This window comes from Acyrthosiphon pisum, chromosome X (assembly GCF_005508785.2).
Source record: "Acyrthosiphon pisum isolate AL4f chromosome X, pea_aphid_22Mar2018_4r6ur, whole genome shotgun sequence".
Classification (NCBI taxonomy): domain Eukaryota; kingdom Metazoa; phylum Arthropoda; class Insecta; order Hemiptera; family Aphididae; genus Acyrthosiphon; species Acyrthosiphon pisum.
Genome location: NC_042493.1, coordinates 81,090,340 through 81,114,528, shown reverse-complemented (window position 1 = coordinate 81,114,528; position 24,189 = coordinate 81,090,340). Strand labels below are relative to the sequence as shown.

General features: G+C 31.5%; 1 protein-coding gene and 1 long non-coding RNA gene across 2 annotated transcripts in view; both read left to right on the top strand.

The window, feature by feature from the left end:
- Positions 1 to 24,189, top strand: part of LOC100166034 (nephrin-like) — a 511,552-nt gene that overhangs the window by 223,660 nt on the left and 263,703 nt on the right. The gene's annotated exons all lie outside the window — the stretch shown is intronic.
- LOC107882307 lies at positions 10,348 to 21,672 on the top strand. Its single transcript, XR_001678678.2, has 3 exons — positions 10,348 to 16,472; positions 16,542 to 16,634; positions 18,861 to 21,672. It is a non-coding gene; the product is annotated as an uncharacterized LOC107882307 (long non-coding RNA).

The following is a 24,189-nucleotide window of genomic DNA, read 5'->3' as shown; positions in this document are numbered from 1 at the left end:
AAAATATCATATCATAATAAATTGTAAGGCTAGTGTAATTATTATAATATTAGTTAATTATAACAATACGAGAGAACTTTGAAGTTTCTGAAATATTGTGTGCATAATGTAATCTGCGTGCACCTAATTATATAATTTATTGTTGCGATGTCGTTTTCGTAAATTTTGTAATATTTTGTTCTTTGCACTCGCGGTCGCATTGCACTCTTATTGATCGGTCTTGCAGAGCTATTCTTCTCGGATGCTTCTCCCCACTACCGTGTCTTATCCACCATACGCGTGATAACATATTATTATTATAATATGATAACCGATCAAACATAGTATAATAAATATTCCCGTTCTCCTTGTTTCTCTTTCTTGTCGTTTAGGTTATTTCGCATTATATAATAGATTATATTACGACGGCGATTCTCGGGTGTTTGTCGACGGCAAGTCATTCTATACAATGTAAAATATTATTATGTTTAATTTAATATAATATAGTACGTACCTATAATACATAATATTAGGTGTTCCTAATATAATATTTTTCCTCTCGCTCTCGGCCGAGGTAATTATTATTTTCATTCATTTTTTTTTCCCAGCTACTTTGAAAAGTAAGTTTTTCCGACGCTTCAATCGCTTCCGTCGCCGCCTGTAGTGAGCGACCAACTTTCGCAATACCCTGACCCGCTCCCGCTCCTTCTCGTCTCCACTTATCTCCGAGGGTGATATCCTGACTGAAATCCTGCAGGATTCTCGGTAATACCACGAGCGCACTGTATTATACGTTTATACAATATATTATAATATACCTGTTATATACACCGAGCACAAGCACTACAGGCACAACGGCGGCGGTGAAAGTCGGCGGCGTGCATATAATAATAATAATTATTATATTATATTATATTATAATGAACAGACATGCAGATGTACTATGCTGGCGTCAGAGACGGTGGAGTGGTGGTACGATGACTTCATTATTATTATTATTATTATAGAAAAACCAATGGCCGCAAAAACGACCTCTCTCACCTGGGCGGCGGTTGAAATCATCAATCAGAAAACTTTCCGAACAAAGGCCCGTCGACCGTGATTATAGATATAGACGTATTATACATCTACACGACTATAATACGCGAATATATTATTATATAGGTACGCATAATATATTATATATTTATATAGATTATACAATATACAGGACCTGCGCACGAGACGACGGAAACTTCTGACGACGACTTTTTTATTCTTCGTCACTCAGCATTTTCAAACGGCCCGCGTATACTATTATTGTCTCGTTACTGCGGATACCGGGTAGGGTGGTATAATAATATTATTGGTATAATAGTACGAGTATCAGTAGTTTGATGCATGGTTCTAGTAAAATAAATTACTGTGTACTCTATCAATGTTCCAATCATTGTTTATATTATATTATAATGTAATTTTAGTACACATATGCTATGCCAATAACTACTGCTGCCTTAGTACTCAGCACATAATATGAGAGGGAATAATGTGCTCTAATTAAGTAAAAAAAATATCTAGTTAAATAATAATAATAATAATAATTTGAAATATTATAAACATTATTGTTATGAAAAGATTTTCCTCGGATCGCTTAAAATATTGGGACTCCGATTTAACTACCATCTGACGAAAACTTGTTCTGTTCCGTTATGTTTTTGTTCACAGTTCGTTTATTTTAATGATTTTAAGTCACACACTATTCTATTCTCAAAAATATGATGCCAATTTTGTACTTTATGTAAAATTTTGTTTTCCCGCCAATGTTATTATTTATTTTTTCTGTTTAACAGCATATTCGTAGTTTTGGTTATTGGCTGTCATTCTAATAAAAGTTATAATATTCTATACTCAACTTAATACATTTTGAAAACTTACACTCATAAATTCCTTCTATAAGCACTTAAACAAATATATACTAGCGACCTACAACACTGAATATAGTAAGACGAGCTCCGTTAGAATCGAATGCGATGATTTATCGTTGCTTTTAAATTTACTGTGATGATAATAATAATAATAATAGTATACATCAGTGTTGTGAAAATCTTTTTATTTGATCCACAATTTTTTTTTATTATTCTACTTGGCCTTTTTTTTCGGTTGGGTTTAAATCGTCTCCTAGGCATACAACACCCAAATTACGCAAATCTCACTTTACCATCAAAAACATGATTTGATTGAATAGGTACAATATTATTAAAACTTTTCTTTAAATCATATTCTTTATCCTTCACATTGTCTTTTACACTGAAACATAATATTATGCAATCTAATTCTATGAACTCTATTATACAAACAATATAATAATAATTATATAGTTGGAATAAATAACAATAATTGTTGTTATTGTTATACTAGCCAAAGCAGAAGGTTTTCGCGTTCCACGCCTTCAGTGTAAATTGTTTTTTAGTTTTTCATACTCTTAAACGGTGGAAGGGATATTTTTTAGAATATTATTAACTGATCGAATGTGTGTCAAGTTTTCATGTCTAAATGTTTAAATTTAGTAATACACAAATATTGCAGTAGGTACATAGGTATACAGTATATTATTCATAGTAATATATTGTGTCACTTAGTTCTTTTTTTTAGTGGATTGTATAGCACGAACAGAAACATTCGAAACACGTGTTTAAGTAAAAACGGTATTTTCTTACTCCTTCAATCGTATTTATTCAATGCGAATTTCGTATGAATGATTTAAAAAAATAAATATATAATACATACATATAAAAACTGAAAGCACATGGTCCTCCCATTGCCGTGACCGACTGTAACGACATTAAATCGGTCGGGTCGAATTGCATTTTTCGCGATTGACAATCGCATTTTGTATTCTTCTGACAGCGATACTATTGGTGGTTTCCCAGTATTGCTGTACAAAGTGACACGGGGGGTTTTTAGATTGAAAACGCCAAAGGAAAATTTGTCGCCCGTCGTCTGGGGACTTGCAGGGATGGAAAAAAAAAATTGCAAATCCGGTTCAACTCCGTGCGACGGATAAGACGGCTAGCCGCTGTGCGGAGACCGATATATATATATGTCATGCGGAAAATCGCTTATGTATTATAATATTATGCCATTCGAATTATTCAATATACAACATGGAATTTCCGATCCATTTTCGAAATGTAAAATAATAAATAATATTATTATACGATACGATCTGAATATTATGTACGCGCAGAGCCGATAAATACTATTACAATTTTATACACATTTTAATATTGTTATTATAATAGTATACATCGAATGAAAGATCACCGGCCGGTCGGACGTGGAAAATAATCATACTCATCCGTTACGGTCACGAAACACGTTGAATTTAAATCACAAAATCTTGTCAAGTGTTTAACCTACATTATTATTTAACAATATATCTGCATAATATTTTTATTTTTATTTTTATTGAACGGGAACATTGGATATTAGCATTTTGTGGGGTTACGGTTGGTTGAAGAACACGTATATGTGGTGCGAGGGTTCGTAACTAAAAACTCGTGTGGACACCCATCCGGGAGCTAGTAACAATGAACGATACTTGACCTCACCACAGAGTGCTTAGTGACTGTGGCCAAGGCCAGTAGGGGGCGGATTTCAATATAAATATAAAATTATTTCTGATTTTTTTTAAAACTACGTACTTTCTAATGAAAAAATTCGATTCATATATCAGAGAATTAAAAATGAAACTTTCATTTTGGATTTTTTGTCATTTTAAATGAATTTTTAGGTTTTTAAAAAGGTTTTTAAGGTATTTTTTCTTATTTTTACATGCTTCATATTGTTTTCAGAAAATTTGATAAAATGTATTTTGTTTGATTCCTATTTTTAAAATATATCAAGTGGCTTAGACACTAGGTGATTAATCACACAAAATAAAGTTTTTCAAGCATTTTTTGAAGGTATTATTTAACTATTTTTTTTATATATTTCATTAAATTTCAGGGTTTGCAAACGTTATAATTAAACTTAACATTTAACGAAAAACGATTGAAATTTGTAAACGTAATTAAAACGGTAAGCGATAATCAAAAATAATTAAGTACCGAAAGACATAACATATTAAAGATTAACAAAATATATTATACATCATTAAATAATGCAAAAAGTAATTAACAGAGTATCATTAAACGAAAAATATCACAAAATATAATTTATAGAATTTCATTGAACAAAAAACAACGCAAAACAAATAATTTTAAATGTTATATTTGTTTCGAAGAAATATTTATTTCATGCATGCGGACATTAGAATTAATTATATTATATTCCGTATCAACACTATTCTAAATAACGATAAAAGCAAAACTTGTATAACGTTTTAATTTTAAATAACGATAAACGCAAACATTGTGTAAAGTGTTAATAATAAAATAATATAAAATAGAATTTTTTTCAAACTCAAGCCCTGTTAAATTTTATTTTTTAAGGAATTTTATTTTATAGAACATTTAGATCGGCTCCCTATTAATGAGACCCATTATTATTCAATTACTCAGTCTTCTGTTATATTATTCCCCTAGTACTTATTTCGTAGACTTAAGTCGGTGTTATAACTCACCCGATGGCCCGAATAATAATTATTATGACGATATTATTGTAAAAACTAAAAAAAATCGTATCATATAAATTTATCAATCAGTTAGCAGGTTTGAACAAAAACGGCAATTTTATAGCTAGGTTTTTAAAATAATAATATTTATGTTGTAATATTTTGTTTGTCTTTGACACGGTGTATTAAAAATAATTTATTTTTCTTCACAGAAATATAGTTATGTATTTATTATCACGAGCATAATAATATTACATAGGTATATTAATTAATACACTTTAATTGACCACTGGCTTTCAAAGTATTTACGTGTATAATAATATACACAGTTATTTATTTTGTTTTGTTTGATATAATATAGTACTTGTATACTTTTAAAAGAAAAAAATGGATAAATATCTTATGGAAAAGCAATGAGAAAGCGAAAAAAAATGACATAAAAGCTAAGAATAATAAAAAATGCAAATACATAATATGTTGAATAAAAGTTGAAAAATCGAATGTTTTGATATATTATTATGATTCAAACTAAGCACTATTATGTAAGAAATCCATTACAATATGCAAAAAAATGAATTTACTTTAAATGTACATCATACATAAATGAAGCTCTTGAGTTGAATCATAGTGTTTTCATATACAATGAATTCATTTGGTTCACAAATATTTGCGCTATATTATATTTACTCTAAACTTAGCGTTGCAGTGTTGTACTTCTAACACATCTAAAATTAATCAAAATTAACATAGGTACATAATAATCAAGTTCCTCAAGGTATGTAATATGTATGACTGGATATATTATCATAATTTGAATGTTGTTTTTTGTACATAATGTCAGTAGGAACCTATTAATAGTTAAAATACAAATAATAATATTATAACAACATCATAATACACCGACACAACAAGACCGTTAACGACTAAAATATCTGTTTTAAAAATAATATGTCTCTCCGTATTGTTCTTGAAAATATCTCTCTTCAACTTAAACGAAATTGGTACTGCAATTTCTGGCAATAAAAAAAAAAAAAAATCCTGAGGTCTTGGGCAGTTATAAAACCAATCAGTAAATTGGTTCTCTCTTCACGTGTTTCAAGCCAATTGTACTTTATTGTACGCTATAAATGTTACTTATTGTTTACATTAAAGTAAACTGTAATTTATGTTTGAAGGATAAAAAAAAAATGTTCTAGTTTTGCCTGTATTAGAAGCCGAAAATATGCGTGATTGTGATGAGATAATGTTATAATATAATATACCATTATTTTGTTGTTAAATAAAAATAAGAAATTTGTGTATTATGATCACAAACCGTATTTTATTCAAATATTTTAGTAGTGATATAATTGGCAGGTACACCATAATACAAAACATATATCAATTGAAATGCTTTGATCTGTTCTAGTAGACACGAAATATTATTTGTTATTTGTACGTGAATTCAAAGCGGACAATGTCCATTGGACGTATAATTCTGAACTGTGATTGAATCTTAACTTTGTCGTGTGGTTAGAATTGCTAGACCCGTCATCTGTATTACACAATTTATATTCACGCATTTTGAATCCCAATAATAACAACCATTTGACATGGACCTTGGATTTGTGTAAGAGGCTCGTTTATCTTGGAAATACATTTATTCACAAAGGACGATATTAAAATAAAAGAACCAATGGCAAAGTATATTATATTAGATTTTCCGTCTAAGCCTAAGGCCATCTCAAATGTCATTTTAATAATTTCTTTTGAATTCTGTGAACATATAATATTGACAATTTACCATTATTAAATCCCTAAGTTTTATACAAGATAAATATTTTTACTGAAAATCCATGTGGATGTGAGCGGTGCTTTGTTTAGATTTTTGGATTTTGTTGTTATATATTGTTTTTAATCGTTTCAGCAGCTAATTGATTGCACGTTTTTGTTTTCCCTATGTCAGTTGGTTCCTATTATTTCATTTAAATATAAATTTGAATAATAATAATGCAAATATTATATAAAATCATAATTATTTACATGAGTGTTGGAACGAATGTAATTGTTCAGAATAAAAAATTATCCAAGCGTCTCTCTGACTTTTGGTGGATAGTTGGGTGGGTGGGTAGGTGGGTAGGTAGATAGGTAGGCAGGTAGGTAGGTAGATAGGTAGACAGGTAGGTAGGTAGCTTACAATGGTGCACAGACTTATGGAATGATAATAGGACGTACGTTTGCATACGAAACAAAAAAAGAAGCTAAACCCATAAAACCAAAACAATGGAGGCTTACGTGGTTTGTATTGTTCTTTTTATTCCAACCTTTTTCATCATCGATTGTACGATATAGTTCAGCAGTACTTTGTCCGCTGATATTTTAGATTTTGGTGTTAATAATAATCAGGAACAGAAAAAAAATTAGGCGAAATAAAAAAATTATAAATTTTTTATAACCCGTACGATCGTTAATTTTTTAGGATGGTAATAATTGATGAGCTTTATTGGAGAACTACGCGTGAACTTCTACATTTAATTTTGGAATTACATATGAGGGACACATTTTTTTTTACCCTCAATATTTTGAATCTCTTATATCGATTCGGAGTTTTTATCGAAAGACGACTGTATCATAAGTCTCTTGTAGATATTCTGATTGATTAAAGTAATAACTATTGTCGGAAAACTTTGTTAATTAGATAGGTTACTGAAAATTAAAACAATTTTTATAATAACAATAATATAATTGCGTGGTTTGTCCAGAGATTAAATGAATCGCAGTCAGCTGGTAAATATAGATAATATTGGGACAGTCAAACTGAACACATTTCCCAAACCGACATTTTCAAATTGCACTTAGGTTCAAAAAATATGATGGTTAGAATATTGCACTCGATTTGATCACTCCATAGGGCATAGAGCGTACAAATATTAAATTTAGTTTTCAATTGCATCTTTCAATGATTGCATGGTCCGAACGTCAACTGATTTAGTATTTACGGAGGCAAAATAATTTTAGAAATAAACGTAAATGTGATTAGAACCCTCGATTATCGGCGACAAACATAATATCTTGTATTTTATCCAAAATAATTGTTTCCAGTGATATTGATTTCAGTGATAATATGATGAAAATATACGTACCTACCTTGTTCAGATTTGAGAGTGTATATATTTTAGAACTTGCCGTCCCTGTGTTGTCATTATAATATACCGGGAGGTAATTTAAAAATCGTTTAAAGAGAACGAGGCCGTAATTTAATTTAATTGTTCATGAAAATTATACATTTTATAAAGAAGAACATGTAAATGAAGTGTTAAGTGGCGTTGTGCACAATGTTTATGGTTTTCGGGAGTGCAATAATTGCAATTCAAATTATTCGGCCATTAAATTTTTCTGTCCCCGGTGAACTCGACGAAAACAAGTACAATTGAACAGTATAATAGATTTATTCACGTTTGTTCATTAAAAACTCAATTATTTATATTGATAAATACAAGTATTTTAACATACTGTATAAAATATTTTAAAATGTGCAAGTCAACATCAGAGTCGGTGTGTCACGCACTGTACCAGAGTACTGCTACCTACGCATACACCAATTTAAAATAATTGTCCACTAGAGTCAGATAAAAAAAAAATAAAATAAAAAATACCACTCAGCTGTGGCTAAATCCGCATCGAAGTTAATCTTGTAAAATGAACCGCAATAACGATACATCTCGATACGCCAACTACTACATGCTATTATTATAATATTTTAATATTATGTTTGGTTCTTAAAATTTTTCTTTTCGAGAAGCTATTTAGTTTATAGCGATTTCGGTTTGATGGCGCACGGGTAGACTCGAGGGTGAGGGGGTATTGTATTCGAGGTTTTTCCACCACCCTCCCCTCATTGAAAATTGCTGAACGGAGTGCTCGGAATGGGATAATCACGAACAAAATCTCAATATATAATAATTATTAGATAGGATAATTATAATGTATTTGAAGTGTATTAGTGTATAATATATAAACGTGTCATGTATGCGTTCGATCGGCTGGAGATGGAAACTTTGCCCATATTATAGTCTTGCCGCACGTATGTAACTTTCCCCGAGTACCCACCTACCTACGACAGTTTCCCGGAACCAGTCAGTATGGGATAGTCGAGAAACTATATTAATTATTGATTAGCGTTAGAGAACGATATCGCCGTGACCTGTATCATACCTGTTATACCATTATAACAATATTATTACCTCGGTATACAAAATAATAATAATAATATAATGTAATATGTTTACCGTAGGTAAAGGACGGGACGCGACTGCGTTATAATAACGGCATAATTCCTGCAATTTCTGAAATTCCTGCACGTGGGAGGATGTTGTCGTTCTCATAGAGCTTAGAGACCGTACGAGGGATTTGTTCTTGGACGTTGGAGTTTCGGACGGGAAATCGCGTCTTTGTGTCAGGGTTGACGTCATCGCGTGACATTATAATATCGCAAGTCTTCGACATAATAATTTGATTGGCTCGGCTTCTCGGAAACGATAGTGCTGAGGGTCCGTGTAGAGATATACAGTGTGGCAGCCTAAGATATAATACATACTGGATAGAGCTATATATGCACATATCACGCATAATCCGCGCTTGAAGCCGATTTGGTCGGCCACGATGAATTCATTGCGCATGCGTCAGGAATGAAAAAGATGGCGCGGGATGGGGTAACTTAATTGCGATAATGTTTTGCGCATGTGCAGTGGTTTTGCGCATGCTCAGTGGTGACATCTGGACCAAATCGGCTTAAAGAGCTTAAATCATAGCTATATCCAGTATGTACCTATTATCCAAGTTGGAAGCACTGCAGTAGCCGAGTGATGGCGGGGAATTCTCATCCATTTGCACACAACGTACGCGTGATTTTAAAATGTACCACGGTCATGGTTGGTAGACGAGTCGCGGTTCTAAGTCAACGTCGCAGTGTATACTTACCAGATATTTCTCGTTTTTCTCTAAAAACGAACTGTTAAAATATAGATTGCGGTTAGGCATATTTGTAGTGTTATTTATGCAAATTACCTATATTAGACTTTCGAGATGCAGAAAAATCGGAGGTGAACTGATGCGGTGATAAAACGATTTATAAATAAACTGTGAACTTACGTCGATATGTATATTCGTGTGATGAATAATAATATTATAATTTCCGAAATTTCATATTCACTAATAATGCCTTACATATTGGCAAGGTTAAGAACTAAATTACAAATTATGAAACGGCCGTAATAATAGCTAATATAACGAGGCAGATCTGTTAATAATAATTAAATAGCTATTAAGAAAGATGGCGAATGTAATTTATTTAGATTCTTATGAATATAATATAATATACACAATCTATAAATAAATGCATTATATCGGAGCAAAGTCTTTGATTTACAATGGAATTTTGTTCAATGAAAAGTGCACATAAGTCCTTATTAAAAATCATATTTTAAACTTGTTTGAAATAAATGCATTACAAAATATGTTCATTGCATTTAGCATACCCATTTAAAGTTTCATGAATTCACATAGATTTATAAATACATTTTAATTAATACGCCAACATTTATGCAATTAAATCGTTAAGTAGTTTTTGACAAAGAAACCGTTATGTTATGTTTGGACGAATATTTTATTTTTGTTTTTCTACTTATTCATAATATTATGCATTATTTTATTTTTATACTTATTAACTGCTTAAAATTTTAATTTTATGTTTAAGACAGTATTGTACATTATTAAAATTAAATGAATAGATTTATATGTACTTATTTTTTTAATTATATCCGTATTGTTTTTTTTAGACATCTTTTTTAGATTGCAAACTATGTTAAACTTAACATTTTCTGGATCTCGTGTATGTTTGCTAGCTCTAGAAAAAATTCTCGTCCTTTCTTTCAATCAGTCCACTCCGAAAGTGAAAATAAATTGAAACTGTTGACATGTGATAATAAATTCACATATCGGTCATAATATATATTTTTTTTCTGTTTTTTGAACGCGGATTATATTTGCACGTGAACTGTTCTAATCCCAGACAATTTGAATTTGTTTTTCTTCAATTTATTGGGTTCACACATACAATAGAAAAACTCTGTTCGGTGGATGCCACTCGTTAAAAAAGATTACGAACCGATTTTTTGTACAATATTATGTTGTCGATAAGACTCCGTAAAAAATAGCTGGGAGATGGAGGACGCATCATAGATCATATTATATAATATTTTTTCCATATACATACTTCAATGAATAAAATATAACCAGGCCTATATTATAATATCAAAACAATAAATATAACTATTATAAAATGTTTGAATCGACTGAAGTTCCCAAAAATACTGGCAAATAAACCAAAGTAGGGACCTTCTATGTATGCTATAACTTGGCATTGTCATGAAGAAAGGGTTTTTAGGAATCCAAGAGTCGTCCAGACGTATCACAATCATTAAGATTTCAACGGACGGGCGGCTGGTTAAATTACGGATAGGCAACCGATAATGTAATAATTACCATTTATAAATTATTGTGTTTTTGAATAAATGTCGTAGTTTTGGTGCGTAGCGAAAAACGTGGTATAGCCATATGGTACTGAAATATGAGTTGTGCATCGCCGTTTATAAAATGTATATTCACCACACCACCGTAAGTTTGTATATTATTAAATTTATTTAATCGAACATATTATTCAGCAAATAATTATTATTGGCTCTATCTTATAAATTCCAGATAAAAAACTATACATATCTATAGTTGCTACCTACCTGATTGACGAAGACTTGATTTTGGAGGGGTTGGCGGATATCGAGAGATGATTAATACCCCCCCCCCCCCTCTCACCACGCAATCACTATTTGCTCTAATGTATATATTATAGTTTATTATTATATCCGTACGTTAATTTTCGTGTATAAAATATGCCTCAGGGCTCAGGTCTCCAACACAATTTGCGTGGTTTTACATATTTTATAATGTCAATATTATTGTAGGTAATACGCACCACGATATAGAAGATGATTTTCACAATAATTCTAGTTTTGTCATGATATTGGCCCAGAATATTATGTAGGTCGCCGTATTTGACATTTCGGGTAATATGTTTTTGGCTTTTTGAATCCGATCCGGCGGAGAGTTACAATTTACCGAAATATCTCGCACAAAAGATCTTATTCGCGTGCAGAGAATTTGACGCACATATTGATGATAATTTTAAACATTCAAAGGGTCGTTTCGAATGGGAATTGTTGATGAACACTCAAACGGGAAGCCAATCGAATTCCGCCACGCGCACCAACAATATCCAAGGGTCATGTGCATAAACTACTAGGAGCTTTTAGTGAAATCTCTCGTCCGTAATTTAATTCTACTTTTTTTTTTTTTGGTTTTTTCACTCGTTTAGTAAAAATAAAATAGAACTAGAATCATTCGCTCGGTATTTATGTGCGCACGTAAAATCCGTTTAACCATTGAAACTGTTCACTTCCATATTATTATTATTCAACGGTTTATTTGTACCATATACATAATCCATTGATATACTGGTGCTTATAATATTACACGGATATATTGTGCTCGTCCAGTTTTGAATTTGTTTTCACAGGCGGTGGAAAAAAACAAAAAAAAAAATATATATATATTTATACCGTCCAACAACGTTACAACGGTCCGTGTGGGTAATTGTACACGGTTCGGCCATCATAATATTATTATTATCTCGTCGGCTTGCGAGGGAAGAAGTCTGATGCGTTATGTCTTATTGACGGTAATTTGCGGCCATTGAAAATATGAGACGGTCGTTTGCTATCGTTTTATAAGACATGTATGGCGTGTAGTATACTATAGTATAAGTCATAAGAACATTGCATTTTATCAAAATAAGTAAAATCAATATACGTTAACGGAGCGAACGTGTTGAGACCACACAATTATTATAATGCCACTTGAACGTCGTAATAAAACGCCGTGGAGGTGTCTCTCTTCTACCGGAATTTCGGCAAGAATGTATGTACTCGGGTTGACGTCGATTTGGACATTATATTTTAATTTTGTTTGATTTTGATGAAAAGGTTTCCTTATATTACCTATGGTATATTGTTTACCTTTTTATTGAGAGTGGTTACAACAATATTACAAAAACCGTATACCAACAATTATTGCTTTATTCATTTAAATCCGATGTGATTGGTCATAATGAGTATTGAAAGGAAACAAAAGTAATATTTTCGATTCTTATAGGAACCTAAACTAAACAAATTCCTTATTCGGTTTTTTTTTTCGAATTTATCAAGTTTTATCAAGTGTATGCAATAGAAGTATATTGCTGCACGATTCGGGCATAATATAGCAACTATTTAGTCGTCTGGAGGATATCTGAAGCAGTCGTTTTGATAGGTGCCTATTCGACGATCATCAGTTTGTTGTCAAAAAATGTTTCATTCTGTCTTCTGACATTTTAAAGACGACCAATTAACATTAGGATTACAACTCCTCCAAATCTGATCTTAAACATTCAGCCAAAAGTGATTTAGTTTTGAGTTTAGTCATTCAACGCGTAGCTTCTGCTGTTATTCTCAGTCCGATTTTGCGCAATATAACCACACCCGACTGTACGGGGTAGGCAATTATTATTTTACTCTCGGGGAAAATCGGAGATAATGTAATAGGTACACATGATAGGCAATACGCACATCACGGTGTATAATAATATTTATACAATAACACGTGTTTAGAACAAACATGATAATATTATATTATATTACACATCGTTGTTGACGTTCCGTTGATTTTTCGCAATTCGATTAGCTACGATTCAAACCCTTATTTTCAGTATTATAAAATAATAATATGTTACATGAGTATTTTGGCCGAGAGTACGGTAATGCGTGGTTAATTAACGCGATGTTTTCGTTATTGCGTACCTATACTGCTCCTCGAGTTGGGGCCATCAAAATCTGTTCATCGTCGCAATATCGATGTAATATACATGACTATAAGACATGATTCTAAACGTGTGATATTATGTTTTCAAAAATGTCTGCTGTTTCGGAAAACCAGTTTTTGCTGTCTGCGACCGCGACGGTGGAGGCGTGCGAAAAAGGCGTAATATTATTTCATGTTACTCTCCCCTAATCAGTAGTCTCACTCATAAAAAAAAACCGACAAAACAAAAAGAGAATTTTAAGGTGAAAAATAATTATATATTTTTTAAATAGACGTTTACTTCCAACTTTAGATCCACGCGTAACCCGTCATGGACCACACACGGTTGTTGTGACTATCGAATATATTATTACGATGAAATGTATTTATCCGAAAAATTACTCAAACATATCAGACCAGATATTATTATTATATCCAACCATCGAATCGCGTTCACCGGGTATCTGTTTAAAAATTAATCGAGGATATCTTATATTCACGTAATAATTAACGCGAGAGAGTACCGCTAAATGTGTAATGCGTACGCGATAGGTACATATTATTATTATGTCGTTCATATGTATAGTGCTAATTAATAATAATGAATATTTTGTATACGGGAGCTGATAATATACGGTGCAGTGTAAAAACTAAAAACATCAACGAACGCAGTTCAACCGGTCAGGGTTTCGCAGTGTATAATAACATTTCGCTAATAGAATAATATTACGCGATCAATGATTTACGATATTATATCCTCCCACGTCCCAGAGGAATTATAGAATAATATACGTTATCCACCATACTATTATTATATGTTGTACGTTAGATTTTCGACTCGGCAGCAAGCGTATAACATCATCGTGAGTTTGTTGAAACAGTAAGTTTTACTTTTCGCATTCCAATATAACAATAATGGTCGTCAATAAACGCGCGTCGATAATACCATGACGTGTGCGTGGTCTTTTGTCCAGAGGGACAAAGTTAAAAATGATTGTCAGTGGATCAAAATAAAACCGAACAGCTTTTCATCGCGAAATTTCGGGCACCCTGAACAACAAACGTCGACCTCTATCGTTGGATGTTACGGTAACCCGAAATTCGTATATTAATAATTGTAGACCCGGTTTTCGTTGCTGCTGAAATCCGTATAAATTGTAAACTCAATTCATATTTCTGAGATTCATATAAATTTCGATAATAGTATGAATAGGTACACTATATTATATAGGTTAATATAGGCACCACTGCAATTCAATTTTTGTTTTCACAGTCTGCAGCGGATGTCGAAATGATTACGGATAAATAGCGAAAAAACGGATACAATAATAGATGTTCAGCACGTCGGCGAACAACGTAGTTAGTGGTGTTGTGATGTACGATTGTAATAAGATAATGTATATCGATCTGGATTGCAGAAGGTCAGATGAAAAGCTTGAAAAAAAAATCCATTTTTGCTTTAGACGATATTGAATGCAAACATGAAACAGATTCAATTGTCTATTTGACGTTTCACCAACTATAAACGATTGCCATCTAAATGTTAATTAAAATAATAACTTGTCGTGAGTCGATAACGTATGATGTTGAAATAACAGTATTCTAGATTGAACTGATGATGCAATAGAACAGTAGTTCTGAACATTTTTGAGACTGCCACTCCCCTGAAAATCAAAATATTTGATATCACCCAACTTGATGACATACGCGGGGAGAGGGATCAGATGATTTGAAAAGTAAAAATAATTTAAACCACCATCGGAGAATTGATAGTATTTAATATATTATTATATATGAATTGTGTTGTTTATTTGAAAAATTACAAAAAGCAACAAAAATCAATTTAATTTTGATTAGTGAGATGGCGTTATGCACTTGGTGATTCAGAACTAGTTTATTCATACTAGGTTCAACGCTGGTGAGATAAAAGTCTCCTCTCTTAACGGTATCGAGTCGATTTCTCTTCTTTATAATTAGCACTGAATCCTCGCTTGATGTTCACCTGTACATATCTGAGGAAATATTTTCCGGTGAGAAATTTATAGATTGCAAGAACAATCGCAGATAAGCGATCGTGGGTGATTCTACGTACATTGTACCTATATTTCAATTTTAGTTGGCAATGATTAAAAAATTACAATTTTTAAATAAAAATTAATACGATTAGACATAATAATAATATGTTATGATTTCACATTATAATTGCATATTTAGTTGTATCAAAAATAGTCATTAAAATAATATAAGATTATGATACTTTTATACGTTTACAAAACCGGATAGCATACGTCAGTATATTTAGAGTCTCTTACCAATGTTCGTGGTTTGAATAAAAATTAAAATAAAGCTATTCGTATTAGTTTATGGTTATATTACAGTGTGTTATCTCTTCGACATTGAAATGTAAGTTTGAAGAAAGTATACTTTTTAAAGTAAATTCGATAGTTTGGAAATGCAGCATGATAATATAATATAATATTACAATTTGTAAATAAATAACATTATGCAGGATGTTATGTGATATTGTTATTATTATTTCACTGGGGTCCCGACATTATCGAACTTTTAAGTCAGAATAGCACAACGTAAATAATTTAACATTTTAATAGCGTGTAAAACGCGCGCATATTATACGTGAATTATATTGTGTTTACGAGCGCCGTTATTATTTCCCAAGTTTATGCGTTAAAAACAAGGATTTCCGTAAGCCTCATTTACACGGATTCGTTAGTCGCAGTTAAGTGGAAACAATTGGGTCGCAAGCTGTACAACTGTCGGATCCCGGTCGTGTATTTACGATATTGCATTATATGGCCAAAATATGATCACGTGAAACATTTAGGTACGATATATTATGTACATGTTATACTCTGCTGCAGTACTACACGTTCTATCGAATTTACTAAAGTCATTTATAGTCTGAACAAGTTCGGTTATAAATTAATTAAATTTAAAAACTCGTGATTCGGAGGTAAACGTCGACTATATTAATATACAATATACTTTAATATTTGTTTTTGTTTTTTTTTTTTATATATAGAGATTTTAACATAAAATTATTGTACATATCGACAGTAATTAACATACAGGCATAGACTTTATAAGATTAACAAAAAACAAAGAAGATGAACAGGTAAATATCACACACTATGCAATTCTTATAACTGTCTACAATAAATAATAATATATACCTACTATTAAGTAGGTACAAAATGTTTACTCGAAATAATATTATTGCCTGAAAGAGCATTGATAAGAGAAAGGTTGTTACCAAGGGTGAAAAATGATCAATTGGACAATCGAGAAACAAAATAAGTTGAAAATCTCAATATTCCCCACCGCAGTTGGGCAGGGTTTCTATATCAGTAGTTAAAGCACGATGATTTGAAATCGTGGCTTAGAATATAACTCCATTGTATTAAATAGTTATGCCCGAACTTTATATATGCCTTTTTATGGTAAAAACACTAATTGCCCCTCTGAATACTCCTGAACGTGGGGCCTTCTGAGGTCAAAAACTGACCTTTACATAATTTAGTTATTAGCATTCATGACATCGTCAAGTTCCGGTAAAAATGTATTAATTTTTAAAAATAAGCTCCCATAATTTTCGATAATCACCGAGCGCATCAATACATCAGTTAAGGCGAGATGATCCAAACTTGGGACTTGGAATTCAACTGCTTTGTACCAAACGGAACTTTGGTATCAATCGTCAAGTCATTCGTCCGCCGATGTCCTCCGAGGCGCGAATAAGTAGTAATAATACATATCGTCGATCAAAGACCGTGGTAATAATCGTGGTCGGGCGAACCGCTATATCGAGGGACGCCAATGGACTGTATATAATATAATAGTTTGCCTCACGACGATCGTCCCGCGTGGCATAACTATTTAGTATTATGTATAGAAGGGACCGGTGTGCTATTTCCCCGCCGGAACTAATTAACTATATAATGAACACTTTGTATCGAAAATCAATCACGTCTCCTCCCCCCCCCCCGCCGCGCCGTCCGCGCTCCACCCGGAAAACGGAATTCGGCTCCGGGTGGTCGTGCCGCGGACGTCGACGGGGCGTTAAACTTTTTTCAAGAGTGCAAAACTAATTAATCAGCATTTTTTCTAACCCCGACGGTCTTCGGAAATCGACGTGTTGAATTATTATTCGTCAAAAGAATTTTCGAAACGGTGCTGTATAATACACGTAGACGCAGATACATAATTAGGTATGCGTATATCAGTATAAACCGCGCACGCGGTGAGTGCAGGGGAGAAATATGATAGAGTGGGAGAGAAATATTTTACAGAGTGTGTGTGTGTGTGTGTGAGGAATAGAGACAGACTTTTAATGTAATATTCAAAGAATTCGGTGTCGGCGTTATAAATAATATTATTACAATAATAATAATATTATTTTCCCGTTAAAAGCTCTCGTAACGCAAAACGTGTACACGATTTCCTTAAACATGATTTACTTATTCGTGTGGCTTAAATATGAAATAATAAACTTTAGCGCGAATTCGTGTTTGTACAATCTTTTTTTTTTCTCTTGGATTTCATTACACGTTGCGACTATAATATAACACGCATTAAACATGCCGTGCGAGGGAACCGAATGAAATAATTTTTATGAAAATTGAAAAACAAAACTTTACAGTTTTTATAAACACTATATTATGAGGCGCTTCGCACCTGTATATTATATTTATAATGCTCGTGAAATATATTATAACGTACTGCATTTAATATCGCGTGTATTTCCACACACAACACTATTATACAACCTATGCACTGTGTCGTAAATATTAAAAATATGTATATTTTTTTTCCTGTTGAATTCTACACCTCATTTGCATAACAGATATCGCGGAGTCGTATCATGCACACGATGTATTTACCTGGTCGCGCGCTCAAAGAAATAATATAATTGTCGGAATTTAAATTCGAAAAATTCAGCGCAAAGAAATCCAGTTTACAACCACCGCAGTGTGTATATAGAGCACACTCCATGCATTGTCACCGTGATATAATAATAATATTATTATGCACACGAAAAAATTGTACAACATGCAAACGCGAAACGTTTGAAAACTGCATTTTTCCGCAAACGTCCCGCGATATCGATTTGACGTAAATTGTGAAAGTGTTACCTATACTATAATAATATTAAAAAGGCCGTTAACGAATTTGGTTAGCAATAATATATAATAATAAAATAAGTGTGTATATATTTTTTGTATTACTATTTCGTTGTCAGTTTGATAGTTCGTTTAATTTGAAAAATATTCCAACTTATTATTTGTATATTATGTGAATAATATTATATTTTTTTTATTAACTCAGACATATTTTTTGATAGGAGTTCAGGAATTCCACAGTGCGATTATAACATCAACGAGTTTTCCTATTATATTATTCATCGGGGTTGTCGTTCAAAACGAAAAACGTTGGATTTTTTTCACGCAAACACAATTATGTCGAAACTCGAGAGCAGATCAACAACAACAACAACAACAACAACAATAATAATAATAATAATAATAATAATAATAATAATAATAATCGTACAATACCAACACCGATGTGCGCGAGCATCACAATATATTATATTATGATTTGGCTTTTATGATAGTGATATTATTATGTTGATGATATTTCCTTTTATAAATATAATACTGCAGAGCCATTGGCCTGGAAAAACGAGGCGCGTCTAGAAAATATTTGAGTACAATATAATAATAATGTAATATTATTTAGAAAGATGACAAATTAGATCGGAAAATTGACTTTAGAACACCGACGAAAGGTTAGGCATATGATATTCCAAATGTTATTACACAAGCAAGCCGATCCAACGCAATTACAAAACACTTGTTAATGTTTGTATTTTTGGACTGATTCACGCGAATAACATTTCACTTTACTAAGACTACGACAATATAACATTAATTATTAATCTAATAAATTATAGAATATAGTAATATATTCAACATACCATATACCAAAGGTATAATCAAGGGTAGACGGGAGACTTAGATACGCTATAAGCCTATTTTTACTGTTGTCGTTTTTATGATTATATAGTATATATAATATATATTAATATAATATTAAACATATTGAAAATCCTAATGATCTCAATGAAAAAAAAATCGGTTAATTAGGTTATGAATATTAGCTGTATACATAATAGATATATAAAATTTAATTCTGAAGATATCATATGTTGATTCGATTTACAAGCTTACCTAGAAAATTGGAACTAGTTTTATTAATCACTATGTTATATTGGTACCTATGTGTATATTATTAATAGTCAGAGTAACAATTTAATATTTTAACTGTATTTATCAACCAAATATGATAATATAAAATATAATTGTACTCCTTTGAGAGTAAAATACGGTGTTACAATGCTTACAGATTTTTACTGAAAATACCTATCTTAGCCTCTTCCCCCCTCAAAAAAAAAAAAAATGAAATTTATTTTTACGCCACTGCACTACAATAGTTATTTCATACGACAATGAACAATTTCTATATTGAATGCTCTAATAGGAAATGTATATGATAATTAAATTAAAATTAAAATGACGGTAAAATAGGTGTACGTATAGGTTCATTATTATATAATTATGTGAAATAGCTGTAAAAGAATCAAATTATTATATACAATGATATATTCATATAGGCTTTCAGATTTTGCAGGAGTATAGTCCCAGAAAAAAATGTAAATTGCTTTTGTAGAATAATAGGTATATACGCACTGAATGCATATTATAATTTCGAATTAAAATTAATATAATGGCGCATGTTACCCATTTTGATGAAAATATTTTGATTTTCAAATTGTTCCTAGCCGATGATTAAATTTTAATACTTGGAATACAATTTATATTCCATGCATATTACTGAACAAGTACCTCATCGATAATAAATATTAATAATTAGTTGTATAAAACCATTATATTGTTATGAATAAATATGAATAGCCTCTGATACAAATAAAAAACACAATACACGTTGAATTTCATTGGCATCGGAGACTGACTCGTACTCAATGTAAGCCGTATCAAATAACAAAAATAATAATGTTTAAATTAGTATAACAATATTATTATCCAGTATTACATTTTAAAAATAATATAAGTTGTTCCATTTAAAAATGTCAGCAACAAAACTATATTTAGTATTATAAAAATACCGTTAGTGCTGAGGGATTAAATTCATGGCTTCGTTTTGTTTCTTATTAACTGAGGGTTAAGTTCAGAGCAAGTTTGTATTTTTAGCTTTGACCGTCTTTGTTATTTAAACGTATATATTACTATACGCGTTTTCTCGGGAACGTGCTATGTGCAGCTTTCTGGCTTTAACCAATTACACCCTGCAAACTTTATGTCATAAGAACGTTATTATTTTGTTTATGAAAAAAAAAAGTATAATATTGTATAAGTATAGTAATATTATTATTATAATATAGTCACTTCTGGTGAATAAAAATAAAGGTTACGCTATAACAAGTTCGCCGAAAAATAAATATAGGTACTGTACTTTATAAAAAACATTACAAGTTACCTCTTAAAACACGACGAAGTGGCGAAATGCATAAAAAAATCAAAATATAATATAACGAACGATAGATGTTATATAATATTATTACATTAAATCCATTAGTTAATTTCAAGAGCAATGATAACTTTACAATTATTTGCAGATGCCCCCGAGGCCTTCCTTCCGCGGACGGATAAAAAAATATTATTTCGTGCCATTTAATGTTGAGATAAATAACTTTATTTTTATATTCGATGACTATTTAAATTTAAATTTTTATGATATTATGATTACTATTTATAAGTAATGTTCTTTTTTTGTATTATTAACAATGTATATAAATATCTTAGATATAATTTTGTGACCGATCGTGGACCACTGGTTCGAAATTCAATTCATATGACGTATCGATTGTCTGAACAATAGCTCGCAATTATATACAATCCATTCAATATTACAATAAATAATTTCATTGACTTATAATAATTTACAATACAAGCAGCATGGAAGATGGTTTGGATGTAAAATTTAAAATCTATACTACAATTCAAAATGCGAGTAAAAAATTGAAAAAAATATGTCACTAAAAAATTGTAAAAACATATTTATTTTTTCAAAAATGTTGTTTTGAAATGGCATTGAACCGTGTAAAATATATCATTCATTTTTTAAAATCAAAAATAATTTGAAATAAGTATATTGTATATAGACACTGCTTGTACCCATACAAGACATACAAGCCCATGATAAACCTCGTACACACATTGTTATGTGATTTAATATATAATATTATTTAGGTACGGAATTGGAAGAAAATTGTCTTTGGATCATTTCCAGTGCAGACATAGATCACGATTGTAAAGTTTCTAATTCTATATATGGGTATTATTTATTTATTTTCTGTTGGACATAAAAAGACCCGTTTGACGTTTGATCTTCTCGTATTGCAACGGTGTACGCGGGACAGCCATAAGCTACGGTGTACAGTTATTTGTATATATAAGTACACTACGGGAGCAAAATTGTCGTATATACAGTTGTCGAAGTAGACTACTTAGTCTTTGACATAACCGGACGAAAAACAATTGGTTTTATTTCTTAGAAACGGGAACAGTTCATAAATTCGTTTTAATATTAGAAATTTATTGGTACGGGGGGTGGTATTATTTATAGGTAGGTATACACAAATCAGGGGAAGAAGAATAAAGAGACTGTCCGGAGACGCGAATTTGTTTATTCCCGAACTACGGCATAAGACGGTAGGTAGGTAGAAAAATAAATAAATAATAAGATTTGTAGGGGAATGATGATGGCTTCTTTTTCTGTTCCTTTATCGGACGTTCTCTTTGACAGGCGCACAATCACAACACAAATTGTATACATTATAATAAATAAAATAAAAACAAACCGTCGATCGGACCAAACCTAAATAAGTCGATTAACCGACGATAAAAAAAAAAAATAAATGTTTCTCGTAAAAATCACATTCGCTCGCACAAATCGTGTACGATCATAATATTATTAATTTACAACTAAGAAATATAATATAATATAACATTGTGTACACAGCTGCAGCAGGTACATAATAATTAGCATCCAACGCACATTTAAATAATATAATTCCCGAACACATTCAACAGAGTAGTAAAACGCACGTAGAGACGTTTAAAGATTTCTCGCCCGTTACGCCTGTGGAATTGTAAATTGGTGTGAAACTATAGTATACAGACGCCTTTGCGCCGCCGAGGAGCCGTTTCAAAAGGTGTTTGCACTGTAAAAGTGTATTTTTCTAAAATCGTATACTAGCTATGACATATCGTTTCGAAACAGGTACACTCGACCAGAATCCGTTTTCATATTTTTATTCCGTTAGTGGGTGAATGCGTTTTGACGATGTAATTATATTATAATATGTCAAGGCGATGGTTTATTATTAAATGTCTGCTTCACTCACTATTTCTAAAACTTTGAACTTTTTAAAACATTATTCTTACGTAATTTCAAGCCGCCGCTAAACAACATTTTTGAAGAAAAAAAAATTCATTTTATATACGACTTGTTAACGTTGTAATTTCATTAATTTTTCGATTGATAACATACATTTTTAATTTCTTATTCCGAAGCAGAATAATATCTCCCAGGGTATTTTTATACATGAAATTTGAATGTCAAATGGGGTAGTGTTAATTAATCATAATTTTATATAAGATATAAGTTTAGATAATCTCGCAAAGGCGTAGCTAGAAATATCATGGCGTGGTTGTTACCAAGTGTATTTTTAAATTAAAATATTTTTTTAGGGATTTTCTCCTCTTCCACCACCCCTTGCTTACGCAATTTTAGTAGTGGACTTACATTATTTGGAGTATCCGTACCCACATGCATGTGTAACTCTATACTGCAATCTAGACTGACAATATTATATAATAGTATTACGGCCCAATAATTGCATCCATATCACTTATTTTCTGCTGCTTCTTATTCAACGCAACAATCAATCTGCAGAGATATATTATATTCCTATAAATGTAATTGTAAGTCATAAAAATAGTTTTGATTTTCGTAAGAAGACGTTTTCTAGTGAAATCCTTTAAGACTACGCGTTTCGCTGCTGCTGTGGGTAGTCGGATAAATGGATTTTGGAAACGAAATATGTATATTCTCGACCGTAATTGGGAAACATAATATCTTATACAGTGGTTCGAACCAGGGACTGGAACCTTTTGAATTTATCGATATCGGTTCCGGTAATGGTTCTCCAAAAATAAAATTACTGTTTCGGTTCGGTTCTGGAAATAAAGTTATCGGTTTCAAATAATTTTGGTACTGGTTCCAGATAATTTAGGTACCGAAATCTATAGTGATTTTAAAATTATAAATACCTACCTATCCGGAATGTGGATTTAAATAATAGTATGAGAAATATTAGAATACTCATATGATCATAGTTTATACACATAACAGTTATACTATGAAATTAATAAATTATGATAGATAAAACTATTTTATTTTTGAATGTAAAGAAACCTATTTAGTTTAAAAATTTCGGTTCGGTTCTGGTACTTTATTTATTAATATAAAGGTTTCGGTTTCGGTTCCGCTTCTTAATATTTTAATGGTTCCAGTTCCGGAACCGG